The 16,165-nt window shown below is 40.9% G+C and overlaps 1 long non-coding RNA gene across 1 annotated transcript; it reads right to left on the bottom strand.

Annotated features, from left to right (window-relative positions):
• Positions 1-1,910: 1,910 nt before the first annotated feature.
• Positions 1,911-7,047, bottom strand: LOC108716310. The gene is made up of 3 exons (XR_005961132.1): positions 6,872-7,047; positions 6,303-6,463; positions 1,911-2,542 (listed from the first exon to the last, which is right to left on the bottom strand). It is a non-coding gene; the product is annotated as an uncharacterized LOC108716310 (long non-coding RNA).
• Between the last annotated feature and the right edge of the window lie 9,118 nt (positions 7,048-16,165).

The raw sequence follows: 16,165 nt of genomic DNA, 5'->3' as shown, positions 1-16,165 counted from the left end.
TAAAAGCTGATGCAATAGGTATGAAATATGATATGCCTATGTGTTCTTACAATGTTCACAGTAATTGGGCAGAGGTCTGTTTAATTAATGTGTTTTAACTGATTTTTAGATAAGAACGGATAGGCAGGACAATGCTGCCATCAGGGGAGAGTTTTGGTATAATAGTATAGTGGTTGTATACAGGTTCTAACTGACAAGCTGACTGATAATTGGGGACCCCAGATGGGAAGGTCCTGCTTTTGCAGTATGGGGCCCCATGTTTACTGAATACGGCCCTGGCACAGCCACCGGGGGTACAGGTATTGCCACAGTTATTGCCTGACAACTAATACATTGCATTGTTTTGTATTGCGGAAATACCGCAATGGGAAAAGTTTGTTTCAGATAGCAGCCCTATTAACAGTATAAAATATGCAATAAATTAATTTTATATAAAGTATTTATTTCTTACATATGTCACATGTCACTCTTCTTTTCTAGGTATTTCTGAGTGCTTGAATCCTGGATTAAATGGCCACTATACTTTCATCTTCTTAAAATTTCCCTTTGTACTTCTGTCTTGCATTGCTTTCTCTTTCGGATATAAAGGTGTCAACTTGTACTTGAACTTGTGTTAGCTGCTTTTCTTCATTGGTTCGGCAACCACAAAGCCCCAGAAAATTAATAACCAGGGGACCTAGCAACCATAGAGGTGTCCAACAGGGCTAGAAATAAGGGTAGGCAAAAAAGGCACTTGGCATACAACACAGGCACAACAGGGGTGGGGGCACTAGGTACATACCGCAGCTACCTGCTTATCCCTAGTTTGGCTTTCTCTAATTCCTACTTTTGGGCCAGCTGAGAGAAGGGCAATGTGATAAACCATGGTTACTAGGGGGAGGCCCTCGTTCATCACCATCTTGCATCATATCTCCACCAGTCAAACCAATCCCCTCCCTATCAACCCCCTGTTCGCTTCACCCCGTGTATGTCACCTCACTGTCTTGCCTTGGCAGCACCTCACATTTGGACAAGGCGAAACTATGAGTAGGCAGAAGAGGCGAGTGTCTATAAAGCAACAAAAGGGGGCTCAAGGTACATGCCATACATTTTGGCCTGGCACTGGTTCATTTCTAGAAGATCTTTAGTTATTTGAAAATGGGACTATGCAGAGAGAACCTGGGGAAAATAGAGAATGAATATTAATGTACTGTTTGAAAGTGGAAAATTAGTCCCTAGCTACTATAAAAATCAAAACAGTGGGCAAATACAATTTTTAAAAACTGTGTAGGAATTATCACTGTGTTATACTAAAGACTGATCCGCATTGGGTATTGAATTATTATTATTAAGTTATCTTTACTATCTACTTCTCAATACATTGACATTGTCCTAGACACTCTTGTAATACTTATAGCTGAATTGATGACAGCTAAATCTTGTTTTGTTCTAAACAAGAGGTAGAAATACATGCTGTATGGTGTGCACAGAAAACCAAAAGTAGCCTGTGGCCTTGAAAGTGTGATCCTCATGGTTCTCTTACAGGTCCATGTTAGCTCCACAATTTCTTTTAGAGGACAAGGAAGATAAAACCCAAGGCAATAAACCCAAAGCTGATCTTAATAATATCTTCTAATGGTACTTAGTTTATCTAATATCTATTAAGGGCAATCTGGGGCACTTGGCTGTCGGCTCAGACACAATAGTGTAATGTCAATCAGTGTCGGACTGGGATGCCAGGGGCCCACCAGAAAACCTTAGACCATGGGCCCACTTTCCAAACTATTATTCCTCCTCTCCTCACTCATCCTCTTTAATCACCTAGTCTTTTATATTTACTTAGTCTATTCTTCCATTATTAAGCATTTTTTCCCATAAAGAAATAAGGAATGACCATGAAATTGGCCACATATTTAGAAGCAAAAGGGCTCACTGACACCTGGGCCCACTGGGAGTTTTCCTGGTATCCCGGTGGTCCAGTCCGACTCTGATGTCAATGTGTTTCTATGGAAAGATGTATTTTGCAATAATACCCACTCCTAGTGACCCTTGAGACTCCTTTTCTCTTTCTTCTTCTCTATTTTTTGCTCTAATTTTATCTTTGTTAAAATTACAAAACAAATAAAAGCTTTTAAAAAAAAAATATCTATTAAGGGCAAATAAAGGTGAATAAAACCAAACATGAATGTTTTAGCTTTAACCAAAGCATCACATGGAAAAACTTTAGCCTCCTTTTAAATATGTCCCATTGGTGACAGTCCCCTTTTGTCCGGTCACTGGAGAAAAAGATCAAGGACCTTTGTCTCTGAAATGCTTGGCGTTACTACAGCAGCTGAGTTTCACCTGTTAGCAGAATCCTCTGTGTCCTTCAACTGTCGTGATAGGGCGAGACTTGCATCATGTTTCAGCTTCATGGACATGTGTATAGCATGATGGAATATGTCCAAAGAAAACAAGTACTCCCACAGTTTAGATACAAATCCTCTGATACAGGCACATACAATTTAATCTGTTCCACAGGAAGCAAAGTTGACATGTTTTCCAAACTTCTAGCAAATCTGACCTGTAAAGAATAAAATGAACTTCATTTGTCTTGTCTGTTTATCTGCAGATATTTGACACTTGGTTCAAATTGCTGGCTTAATTCCACTACTTTTATGGACATTTTTAAATTTTCCAGTTGGTTTTTAAAAAACTTTTCATCTTTTCACCCATGGAGATTTTGAGGCCTTTCCCCATATTCCATTAAGCAGTAGGTAATTGTTGCTGCCAATTGAGGGTCAAGGGTTGTTTAAAGGGGTTGTTCACCTTTGAGTTAACTCTTAGGGGCCGATTCATCAAGGGTCGGAATATCGAGGGTTAATTAACCCTCGATATTCGACTAGGAACTAAAATCCTTCGACTTCGAATATCGAAGTCGATGGATTTAGCGCAAATGCTACGATCGAACGATCGAAGGATTATTCCTTCGATCGAACGATTAAATCCTTCGAATCGAACGATTAAATCCTTCGAATCGAACGATTCGAAGGATTTTAATCCAACGATCGAAGGAATATCCTTCGATCAAAAAAACTTAGGCAAGCCTATGGGGACCTTCCCCATAGGCTAACATTGACTTCGGTAGCTTTTAGCTGCCGAAGTAGGGGGTCGAAGTTTTTTTTAAAGAGGCAGTACTTCGACTATCGAATGGTCGAATAGTCGAACGATTTTTAGTTTGAATCCTTCTATTCGAAGTCGAAGGTCGAAGTAGCCCATTCGATGGTCGAAGTAGCCCAAAAAACACTTAGAAATTCGAAGTTTTTTTACTTCGAATCCTTCACTCGAGCTTGATGAATCGGCCCCTTAGTATGATGTAGAGAGTGATATTCTGAGACTATTTGCAATTGGGTTTCCTTTTGTATTATTTGTGGTTTTTGAGTTATTTTGCTTTTTATTCACAAGCTCTCCAGTTTGCAATTTCAGGAATCGGGTTGCTAGGGTCTAAATTACCCTAGCAACCATGCATTGATTTGAATAAGAGACTGGAATATGCATAGGGGACAGCCTGAATAGAAAGATGAGTAATAAAAGTAGCAATAACAATAAATGTGTAGCTTTACAAAACAGTTTTTTTTACATTTTTACATTTTTCATTGGAAATCTGGAAAGAGTCAGAAGAAAAAGGCAAATACTAAAAAACAATTATAAACGACCACTTTAAAAGTTGCTTATAATTGACCATTCTAAAAGTTAACTTAAAGGTGAACCATCCCTTTAAAGTACTTCTTATTTCCATTAGTAATTCTGTGGTGTTCCTTCTCAAACCAATGTCTATACATGCCCTCTTCCCACTGGTATGAATGGGGGGCATTTATAATTTATAGTTATCACAGCCAATAATTACCCAAAAACACATTTGTATAGTTTCAGGTGATTACTGCCTATGCGGCCTGCAATGGGAAGCAGACTGTGTGGCTAATTTACCAACATTGGTGCCTAAATGGCAATAGTGCAGTTGTCTTTTAGTGTTGATAATGAATGAAAGCAAAGATCTAATTCGTTGCCACAGGTTCAATTTAATGCTTAGTCTGCTATCTTTTTGGCACCTGTCTTGAGATATTGATCCTTCAATGAACTGAAATCTAGTAACTTAAAGGGATACTGTCATCGGAAAACATGTTTTTTTCAAAACGCATCAGTTAATAGTGCTACTCCAGCAGAATTCTGCACTGAAATCCATTTCTCAAAAGAGCAAACAGATTTTTTTAGATTCAATTTTGAAATCTGACATGGGGCTAGACATTTTGTCAATTTCTCAGCTGCCCCCAGTCATGTGACTTGTGCCTGCACTTTAGGATGAAACTACTTTCTGGCAGGCTGTTATTTCTCCTACTTAATGTATCTGAATCAATCTCAGTGAGACTTGGCATTTTCATATTGAGTGTTGTTTTAAAGGTGGCCATAGACACACAGATCCTATCGTACGAATCGAGGATTCGTACGATTTTCGGATCGTATGTGGCGTGTGGCGACATCTTTCGTCCGGCAGAGATCGGTCGTTTGGTCGATCGGGCAGGTTTGATTTTGACCCGACCGATCCCATCGGAGCCCATGGCACATCGTAATCGGATCGTTCGGCCATATGACCGAACAATCAGATTACCCCCAATATAGCCATTCTCGTTCATGGCATATCGGGAAAGATCCGCTCGTTTGGCGATCAGGGGCGTAACTATAGAGGAAGCAGACCCTGCGGCTGCAGGGGGCCCAGGAGGTATAGGGGTCCCACGAGGCCCTAATTCATATACAATTTCAATAAATATTGGAGAAACCAGTCAACCTCTAAACATTTTGGGGGCCTGAAAAATAATTTGCTGTGGGGCCCAGTAATATCTAGTTACGCCACTGTTGGCGATGTTGCTTCCTTGGTTAAAGGAAGCTAGATATCATTATCTGTGAGTGAGCTATAAGAAGTACAAAGCCATCCTCTAATAGGGAACTCTGGGAAAGCACATAGTAGACAAAGGGAAAGGATACGATTTTGGAAAGAATGGTCATGGCAAATGATTTCCACATAATATAATTTAGGAATAGGATTTGTGTGGTTACAGATATCTACTTAAGTATGATAGTGTGCTGATTTTAATTTGGCTTAACCATCTGCATGATCTCTTATATAAGCTATGTGATCTAAATTGAAAAAATAAATATTGTGCTTTACCATACCTCACCACTGTTGTTTTATGTAGGACAGTCCTGATTTTGACAGCTCAGTTCTGTCCCACGTTTCCCTTTGATCTCCTGCATTGATGCCAGAAAAAAGATGCAATGTTTCTGAAACTTAAATAAATAAGAAACTTTTGGCAGATTCCAGAATACTTAGCCCCTGCACTTAGACGCAATTGTAACTATTTAAGATAAGTAAAAATACAGTTACTCTTGATAAGATAAGATAAGCAGGGAGCTTAAAGGATAATTCACCTTCATTAGCAGAACTGTAATAACATAAAACGTGTACCTAAAATCCCTAGAAATATGTACAAACTCTCTATAACCTGCCAAATTTTGTAAAATGGACATTGTATTTAGGAGGTGTGGCCACAAAGTGGGAATGGTCAAAGAATTCCTACCTCACTACCCACGGCTGATATTTTTGTCCCTCTTTAAAATGTCGGGAGGTATGTAAATCCTGTCTTGCTTCCGTTGTTGTGTTTGTCTTTGGGCTAAAAGTAGAGACGTCTACTGGCCCTCAGTCACAACTTACAGTAGCACCAATGGCCTGTCTTGTTTTATTTGCATTGGCTTTATTTTTAACTCTGAACTACAGAGAACTGTAAAATGCCAAATGAGTTTAAATGTCAGTCAAAATGTCACGTGGATGGAAATTCAAGAGAGTTGCACAGACACCGTACAGTATATGTTACAGGTGGGGAGCTTACCCCTTTTTTTGTGACCACCTGTGCATCAACTTTTTGGGGGGGGGAGGTTAACCCTCCCGGGGGGGTTAACCCTCCCTTCATCAGGATACAAACATTTGTGCTACCATGACATTTTAAGCATATAGGAGTTCCACCCCAATACCCATAATTCTCCAGGGTCCAGTGTAAATCCAAAGTGAGGCTTGACACACATAGTCCAAAAACATTGTTTAAAGTCCAAAGTTCAGTTCATTAGTCCAGCTCAATGTCCATGTTCCTATCACATTTTTGCAGTGGAAGTGGTTCAATCATACTATATTTTTTCGAAGGAAGCTAAGCAAGGAAGCAAAATTCAAATAAACCATTTTTTACAATAAGCAACATCATAAGATCTATTTACAGCCAGCGTGGTATTACCATTACCTTTATCTTTCATTATTCTCCCTGGCAATGTCATGTCCATTTATTTATAGTATTTCCTTTTATAGTTTCTACTTTTCTGCTTTTCTCACAGGCCCAACTCTGAGATGCAAAAGGGCACTGAGCTTATGTCTGTTTTTAATAACTGGGTAGTTTCCCTATAGCTGAGAGGAAATAGAAAGAAATATTTCAATTATGCATGAAAAAATAATAAATCTGATGCACATGGAGACTCATAGTTCTACTTCTAAGAGCAGGTGATCTACTCGCCTTGGGATATTCATATCAGTTTTCTTATAAGAGGTAATTTGCCTTATGCACTGATGATTTATAAAAGCTAATAATACAATGTTACTGACTCTTTTATTTAAAATTAGGTTGTGACAAAAAAAACAAACAACTAAATATACAGTATACCAATTGCCCAAATTAAAAAGCCATCATTCTGCATTTAAATGGTACGTCTATCTAATTAATATTTCTTCACTCCCACTTCCATATATACATATGCAGTAATTAAAATAATATTTATGGCTCATTATTTACATAGTGACTGGAAAAACTGAACATACCTGCGTAAGGAGTTTGTAACTGCAGAACCTAAAAAGAAATGAATATTGAAGTTTTAGGTATACATATGATACACGTAGAGTAAACTATGTACAACTTAAGGGTAACTGCAATGATCATAGATAATGCACAGCTTTGGGTAGACCTGCATCATATATAAACAGTGTACAGTTTTTGTACATTGTGTGGATCTGAGCCAGCAGGGCAGCCATATAGTATGTCTGCATATTTGGGAGAGCCAGTCCACCTTTACTCTGCGGTCTCATTAGAGTAGTCATTGATAACATGGGACTGCTTGTGCCCCAAATGAATTTCCTGAAAATAGCTTCTAGTTGTCTAAAAAATGTGTCGTCTATCCACTACGGTGCCTGCCAGAGGGCAAAGAGGATTTTTAAGGGCTATGATCATTTTTATTAATTGGATTTTTTCGGCTGGCCAGACAGGTAGAATTTCCCAGGCTGTGCATTTATCCGTAACCAACTTTAGTTGGAAAATGTAAATTTGAAGTTCCTACCAATATAAATGCTATGTCATGTCCATGTGTTTTGACAATACTCAAACCTTTATTTCCTGGCACTACTTTGGTCTCATCGACTACCCCAGATGACCAGTCGTCTGGTGACAATGCCCAGGCCCCAGTGGCCTCCAGTTCTACACTTGAGCTTCCACAAGTCTACCTCAGCATCACCCCGCCACTTCTTCTGGCCAGGGTCGGACTGGCCCGGTGGGACACCTGGAAAAAACCCGGTGGGCCCCAGCCAGACCCCCTCTCCTGATCTCCTGGCCCTACAACAAAAAACAATTTGTGTCGCTACTTTTGCATCACAGTAGGGGGTCCGGAGGGGGGCCCTGGACAGGAGTCCTGGTGGGCCCCGGGCCCCCCAGTCCGGCCCTGCTTCTGGCCATCCATTTGATTGACAACAATCCAACCAGGTATAGAGGAACTTCTTTGGAATGTGGTCCTCATTCATCCTCTCAATGTGCCCAAGCCAAAAACACTTGGCTGGTAATACAGGTATGGGACCTGTTATCCTGAATGCTCGGGACCTGGGGTTTTTGGGATAATGGATCTTTCCATAATTTGGATCTTCATACATTTAAGTCTACTAAAAAATCATGTAAAGATTAAATAAACCCAATATACTGGTTTTGCTTCTAATTAATTATATCTTAGTTTGGATCAAGTACAAAGTACTGTTTTATTATTAAAGAAATTATTATTAAGAAAACTTAGACTACTAGTTGTCCTGTTTTACTTCTGGTTGTCCTGTTTTACCAATATACCGTACTGTATGTTGAAATTGCTCATTTATTAGGGCCTCGTGGCATGTTGTGCATACCTGTCCCTAAAACTTCCTTTTTTACCTACTAAAACCTGGTGCCACCCGACCTTCCCATGTATTACTTAGACCTATTTTAATTGCCGCTGGCAGAATAATCTGACTCTCTCCTCTGACCAAACCAGTCCCTTACCATGTTAGTAATAGTTTATGACATTCCATTAAATGACCACAAAACCTTGATGTTTTATTTGTATTGTATTGGTATAATGGAAATATTATGTGGCAAATATAAAGGGGCAGTATACCTCCTTTTACAACACAAATTCAATTAATATGGCTTGTGCTAAACATACTTTTTGGCCATTGTTTTAATTAAGAAATATCAACGTGGTGTGTTATTTCACTAAATAAAACCAGTTTCATTTTCTAAGTTTCTTTTTTCAGTTCTACTGAGGTTCTTCTGCAGCAGCTGTGACCTCATTTAATATTTGCTGAGGAAAGCTTGTCAGTGATTTACATTATGGAGCAGGAGGTCGCACTGCAGCCTTAAGTTCGATTTTTTCCTCTCTTGGGAGGTGCCCAGTGCTGTGGAAAACAAATTCTCAAATCCTTATTTGAGTATTTACTTAGTTTGTCAGTACAGGTATGGGATCCATTATCCGGAAACACGCTATCTAGAAAGTTCTTAATTACAGAAAGGCTGTCTCCATAGACTTAGTTTTATCCAAATTTTTTAAAATGATTTCCTTTTTACTCTGTAAAAATAAAAGAGAACATTGTACTTGATCCAAACTAAGATATAATTCATCTTTATTGGAAGCAACGCCAGTCTGCTGGGTTTATTTAATGTTTACATGATTTTCTAGTAGACTTAAAGGAGAACTAAACCCCCCTTTAGCCAAAAGTCCCCAATGCCCCCTCCGCTGGCCCCCCTCCCTGCCTCCCCCTGCACAGTCTTACCCCTGAATTGTGTCCCCTCGGGAAATAATGACCCCACATGCAGAGTCAGCGCAGTGGAGCTCAAAGGCTCCATTTTCGGTATTCTTAGTAAAGTGATCGCGGTATTGGCGCATGCGCAGACCCGGATTTGTGGCAAGCCACAAAGGCCCAGGCCTAGGCAAGACTGTAGGGACGGCATGCTGCCCAGCCACCTGCATGCACACACACGCACCTGAGGGGGTACAGGGGGTTTCACGAAACGTTTGCGGGCGCTAGGACCCGGTGGCACGCTATTGCCAGGCGCTAGGACCCTGCATCGCAAATCGGCCTCGGTGCTGCGAAGGCAGAAATCTGTCCCTGCGCATGTGCAGTTGGAGCAATCTTCTGGTTCGTGACAACTGCGCATGCAGCAAAAGTAACGGAAATTGCCGAAGGGAAGAAAGAAGACCCCAAGAATACTGAAGCGCCGGAAGATGTCGCCCGTGAGCTCCGCTGCGCTGACTCTGCATGTGGGGTCAGTATTCAGGGGTAAGACTGTGCAGGGAGGGGGGGCCAGCAGAGGGGGGCCAGTGGGAACTTTTGGCTTAAGGGGGGTTTAATTCTCCTTTTAAGGTATGAAGATCCAATTACAGAAATCCAGAAAACCCCATGTCCAAAGCATTCTGGATAACAGGTCCCATACCCGTGTAACTAAAATCTTTTTACTATGTTTCCTAACCTTTTTTTATGAGACCCAAAAACTTAATTTTAAAGGGATTCTGTCACAGTATTTTACAAAATGCAATAGAGCTCCTCCAGCAAAAAAAAGGGATTTTTTTATATTTCATTTTGAAATCTGACATGGGGCTTGACATGTTAATTTCCCAGGTACCCTCAGCCATGTGACTTGTGTTCTGATAAACTTCAGTCACTCTTTACTGCTGTACTGCAAGTTTGAGTGATATCACCCCCCTCCCTTCCCCACCCCCCAGCAGCCCATCAATAGAACAGCGGGAATGTAACCAGATAACAGCTCCCTGACACCTGCATTGCTAAAAATGCTCCTATTCCCCACCTAGTGGTAGATATGAGAACAGTAGTAATAGCAGCAGTAAAAATCCAAGTCCAGCTACCTCAAGCCGCTTCAACTCCTTCAGTTACATTGAGTTGTAGAAACAATAGCTTATATGAAAGTAGGTCCATTGTAAGGTGCTGGCTCGTTCTGATAGCACAAAATGACTTGAGATGACTGCCCATTCACCAATATTACAACTAAAAAAAATACATTTGATTATTCATAAAAGTCACAGTTTTTATGTCACAAAATAATTTTCATTTGCAAGTTATGAGGATGATAATGTGTATATAAAAGGAATGGGTGAATCTCTTCTATAATCCTATTTACTAGATGAAATACGATGGGGTCCTGTTCTTTTGGCAGTTGTAATGAAGTGAATATTTGACCATGTGGGTTGCCGTATTACTTCCTACATATAATAACCCATTGTATACATGAGGGGGAAAAAAACAAATGCTGATAAAAAGAAACGTTTTCTGTGTTCAGAATTACTTTTAAGACATATAGGAAAATAATAAGACTGATCAGTAGTCCAACTGCCAGTTGGAGGGCACAGGCAATGAAATAAAAAAACAGTGGATGGGCAACAAAGAGTTGCTAGTTTGTAATCCGCTTACAAGACCACTATATATTAATCAAATAACAGAGATAACATGTCCTGTTTACATAAAATCAGCTAAAGGAGAGGAAAAGAGGATATGAACTCTCAGATATTAAGGTTATCATGCAAGAACAGGAAATTCTGGAGGCTGAACATTACACTAATCTGGAATGAAAACTAAAGTAATGACTATACAGAAACTGAGATCTGTTATCTACAGTAGAAATGTGTGTAAAAGTTTGTAGCTCTAAGAATAGCACTCTCAGGTCAGTTTATATTTACCTAATAGATATAAATTCAGCTGTAGTACATTAGAACAAGGATGCCATTCCTGGAACCAGGGCAGGGGATTCATGACTCTTAGGTCTCTTTAGCTGTAGGAATAAGGGTTGAATGTGGCCCTCCAAGGAATTTTATGTCCCTAGCTTTCCCATTGGTTCCATAGACTAGACAAACGTATTTGGTAATTAGTGCATTACTCGTTGTTGGACAGCGCTGCTTGTTTCTGAGTTACCATGAAAAAAACTGTGTAATACTATGGGACTTTCATTTCCATTTATCTCCAGGAGTCTGAGGAAGATAATAGAGGTGGGCTGTTTGGGGAGACTGAAGGTGACCATAAATAGGCTGACTTCCTAAACCTGGAAAAAACAATTAATGTTAAAATTACTCTGAGCACTTTTTGCTCAAAATGCAAAATGTTGTGTTTTGGCGTCAAAATCCGCCATGTGTGCCTGCACCCAGGTGGAGGCAATGCTTCCAGTTGTAGGCACAGCAGGAGCGGTGAAGAAGCCAGGGAGCAGATTCTTGACTTCAGAGAAACATAGGCCGAGATCCACAGTCGTCTGGACCTAACCGTAGTAGTTTATGTAATTAAGTGGTAATAGCAGGCTTCAGCTCACCAGTTCTCTGTGAAGCTCTCTTTGAGGGGCTGATTCACTATGGGTCGAATATCGAGGGTTAATTAACCCTCGATATTCGACTAGGAATTGAAATCCTTCGACTTCGAATATCGAAGTCGAAGGATTTAGCGCAGAAAATTCGATCGAACGATCGAAGGATTATTCCTTCGATCGAACGAATATCCTTCGATCAAAAAAAGTTAGGCAAGCCTATGGGGACCTTCCCCATAGGCTAACATTGACTTCGGTAGCTTTTATCTGCCGAACTAGGGGGTCGAAGTTTTTTTTAAAGAGACAGTACTTCGACTATCGAATGATCGAATAGTCGAACGATTTTTACTACGAATCCTTCGATTCGAAGTTGTAGTTGTAGTCGAAGGTCGAAGTAGCCCATTCGATGGTCGAAGTAGCCCAAAAAAAACTTCGAAATTCTAAGTTTTTTTACTTCGAATCCTTCACTCGAATTTAGTGAATCGGCCCCTAAGTGTCTCAGCACCCAACTAAATACAGCGTGTGCCCTAGAGTTGCTGGCTCTATGGTTAGCCAACTGACAGTCAAAATGTTATCAGTCAAAATGCAAATATCTTAGAAACTACTTAAAAAAGAAAGATAATGTATTATAGAAAAATGCTCGGAGAAAAACTCTGCCTTAGTTGTTAAAGGGGATCTAAACCTAAAAATAAACTACCAACGAAATGGTTAGTTAATGTGTAGTTTGGCCATTCTCAACAAATAAGGGGAAGCTTATTTTTAACCGTATGTAGAGATTAAGCAGGCACTTCTAGGAACCACTCTTCCAGGCAGATTTTTCAATTAATTGAAGAGCACTAGGACACAACCTAACGCATTTCGTATCAACAGTATACTTAATCATAGCCTATGATAAAGTATCCTGTTGATACGAAACGCGTTAGGTTGTGTCCTAGTGCTCTTCAATAAATAAATACCATTTAACTGAAAATTCTGCCTGGAAGAGTGGTTCCTAGAAGTGCCAGCTTAATCTCTACATACGGTTATCTGCTCCCTCATCTGAAGGTTCAGGGCAGTGCACCTGGACCCCTTCCTTAAACTGGTGAGTGTTTTTCACTTTGAAACCAAAAAAGACCTACTACATTTACCCATTGGTGTTTTTGATCCTAATTCGAAGTTTATTTTTAAGTTAACAATTTTGTGAGTTCCAGAAAGCTTTTGCTCAGCTCATTTACTTTAATATTATACAATTTCTTAATTATTGCCTTTCTTATTTGCCTTTTCCTAGTCTGAACTCAGGTTATCACAGGTCAATGACCCCTGCCATCTGCCCCTACTGCTTACTGCCACCCTTCTCTCCCATCCCGGCACTGCAGTGAGTGGATTGTAAAAAATAGTGACACATACAGGCACTGAGCAGCTACTGGGTGATGGATTGAAGTAGCCTGGCTTTTTAGCCACAGCTTCTCCTTCACTGAACTGTGGGTGCTTAGTGCACTGAAGAATGTCTCTATATTCAAATGAGACCTGAGGCTTGTGATGTCACACTTCACCCAGTATCTGATCTCTGAGCATAGCGTGCCTCACTTTGCCTGCAGTTTAAGGGGGCTATTATTTAAGAGGGAAGCAGGCAATCACCTGATACAAACCAAGTGGCCTCCTCCAAGAAACAGCACTCATTCAGGGTTTTAGCACACTGGCAGATTCGGGGAGTTTTAGTTGACTGGCGACTAAACACCTCTTCTTCTTCCTCCAGAGGCAACTTCAGGCGACTTCGGAAGTCAAAGCGTCGTGAGTACATTGCCGCAGGCGATTTTTCATTTTAGCAGGTGGAAGGCAGTTTGTGGAGATTGTCGCCCTGAAGAAGAGGCGATTAGTCACCAGGCGACTAAATCTCCCCGAATCTGCCCGTGTGCTAAAGCCCTAAAGCATTTTTTAAGAACACAATTATTTTGTATTATGTAACAGGGAGGTTTGGGGAGGCTTAGCCTCTCTAAGCCTTAATGAAGATCCACCCATGGAGGCAGAGGAGGTTTTAGTTTCCTCGGTTGTTTTAGATGGTAGTGGACAAGTGATAAACTCTTTTTGTTCACCTCAGGTTTTGAGACAAGTTCATCTGTTTCATCCAGAACCAGAAAAATTGGGACTCATGGCCTGGCAGTTGAAAGGCAAATTAGGTCTGATTTCCAAGGCTATTGAAACTATGTTAGCCTCAAGGAAGCCAGCTACTTCAGCCAAGTATTCTAAGTATAAGGGAAATGTTTAGAATGAGGTCAGTTTAATGCTAGATCATCAGAGATTTTATCTAAAGAAGATATTGTAGAGATTTTGCAGTCTGGAATTGAGCTGCAGTTTAGACCAGCGACAGGAGTTTCTGGGTTTTCTTCCCCTCTGGGGGTAACATATTTTCAAGCTTTGAGAATATTACAGCCCAAGTTCAAAGTCTGCCATTATTTAAACCACTTGCAACTGTGTCCTTCAAGCACTTAGTTTGGAAGCAGTAGCGTTACAAGAGCGTACCAGCCCCCCCTCTATTCGCCACATTGCAGCAGCACCCATGTGCATTGTGGGAAAAAACATGTGAATTGCATCCAAAAGCAGTACATTGCATACTGCTCTGTAGTTGTAAATGAACCTCAATATTATTCTTGTTATTTAGCTATTCACACTAATCTTTAGTAGAGAGAGAGAGAGAGAGAGAGAGAGAGAGAGAGAGAGAGAGAGACTGTACGTGGTACCGGCACTCTCAGGATTTGCATAGAAGGTCAGACAGTTGTTAATATTAGTGAAGAAAAATAAGGTTTATTAATCCGACGTTTCGGTTCCTCACAGGAACCTTTTGTAGGCCCACTCAAGCAATTTATTCAAAGGCAAAACCAAACACGATGTGGGTTTCTGGAGTCACGAAAGTACGCTCAGATCGCCCCAATATACGCAACCAATGGCATCGTAGAGGTGGGTGGGCTATTCCTTAGAATAAGCCCCAGGTGTTGGCAATATACTCTGTTTCTATCTACAAACCTCGGGCACTGACACTGATCGGAACTCGATACTTCACAGCTCCAAGTGAATTTTAAGAGATTCCTCAACAGGGGGTATGACTATCACCTATTAGAAACCCAATTACAAAGGGCTAAGCAGCACACACATGATTCTCTACTAAGCACAAGGACACCAGCCCTTAAGGGCCCAACACCCTTGATTTTTTACCACCACTTACACAGCAGCAACTAAACATTTTTCAAGGACAATAAAATCCAATTGGCCCATGATTAACATGCAGGAATCATTGTCGCTATGCGGGGCTCCCGCTCCAAAAGGGTTAAGAACTTGGTAACAGACTTTAAGGGACAATATCATCATTCAATCCAGGTAAATGGGTAATGAAACCAATCAGCGCAGGTGTACTGCTGCAAGGTGCTTTTATTGACAAAGCTCGAAACATGTTGTGTTGTCAATAAAAGCACCTTGCAGCAGTTCACCTGCGCTGATTGGTTTCATTACCCATTTACCTGGATTGAATGATTACATTGTTTTGGATGGAAACAAGGGTTTTGAGGACCAGAATAATACAAGAAGGGTAAAGATACCAGTTTATTTGACTTTTAAGGGACAATACTCCAACCCGACCAGTTGGCTTTCCAAAAATACAAAATTAGGTGCCCTGATTGCACCACTTGTCGCTGTCTCCTAAGTGGACCGAACTTTCCACACCCCCATTCAGGCAAGAGACTTAAGATCCTACACAGACTAACCTGCACTTCCACATATGTGGTTTACATTATCACTTGCCCCTGTGGCATGTACTATGTGGGGAAAACTATCACAGCACTCAGGGAATGTATTGGCAACCACAGATCAGCAATTAGCCGTGCCCTAAAGGAGGGACATTCCACACAACCGGTTGCTAGACATTTTCTAACTAAAGGGCTACCCACCTTCGAATGTATGGCTATTGACCACCAGCCGCCCCTCTCCAGGGGAGGTGATCGAGACCTTGCCCTTCTACGGAGGGAATCCCGCTGGATCCACAGATTGAACACTTTGTCTCCTAGGGGCCTGAACGAGTCCTTACCCCTGGGATGTTTCTATTGAGTCACAAACTGAACTATGATACGTCTTTTTGCCTATTGTTCATTTGCGGTGTAATTATTGTTTTTATCTTTATGTTTATAGATTCTGCACTGCGTCACAACATGCTTCCCTACTGGTCTCGGACACACGTAAGTGGTTTCTGGTTTATGGGCTAGGACTAGGCACTCAATGCATGGGTTCTGTTTAAAGTGGTTTATCTGGAAGCAATCATCTCAGCAACTTTACTGGGTACCGTTATGTGGACAGCGGTAGAGGGCAAATAGAACTCACTTGACATCCCCATATCCAGCCATGTGCCACTACAAGGGAACACTGTGCCAAGCCTGGTATTGACGACATAGTTGTCTCTGGTCCATACTCGCCCTTAGATACATGAGGGCTGGATTCAAATGCTGTATAGTGGTGAAAGGGTAAACATATGTGGAAAATGGTTATTAACTGTCAAGCCT

Source organism: Xenopus laevis, chromosome 5L, assembly GCF_017654675.1.
Source record: "Xenopus laevis strain J_2021 chromosome 5L, Xenopus_laevis_v10.1, whole genome shotgun sequence".
Lineage (NCBI taxonomy): Eukaryota > Metazoa > Chordata > Amphibia > Anura > Pipidae > Xenopus > Xenopus laevis.
Note: the sequence above shows the minus strand (reverse complement) of the source record. Positions and strands in the feature narration are given on the sequence as shown.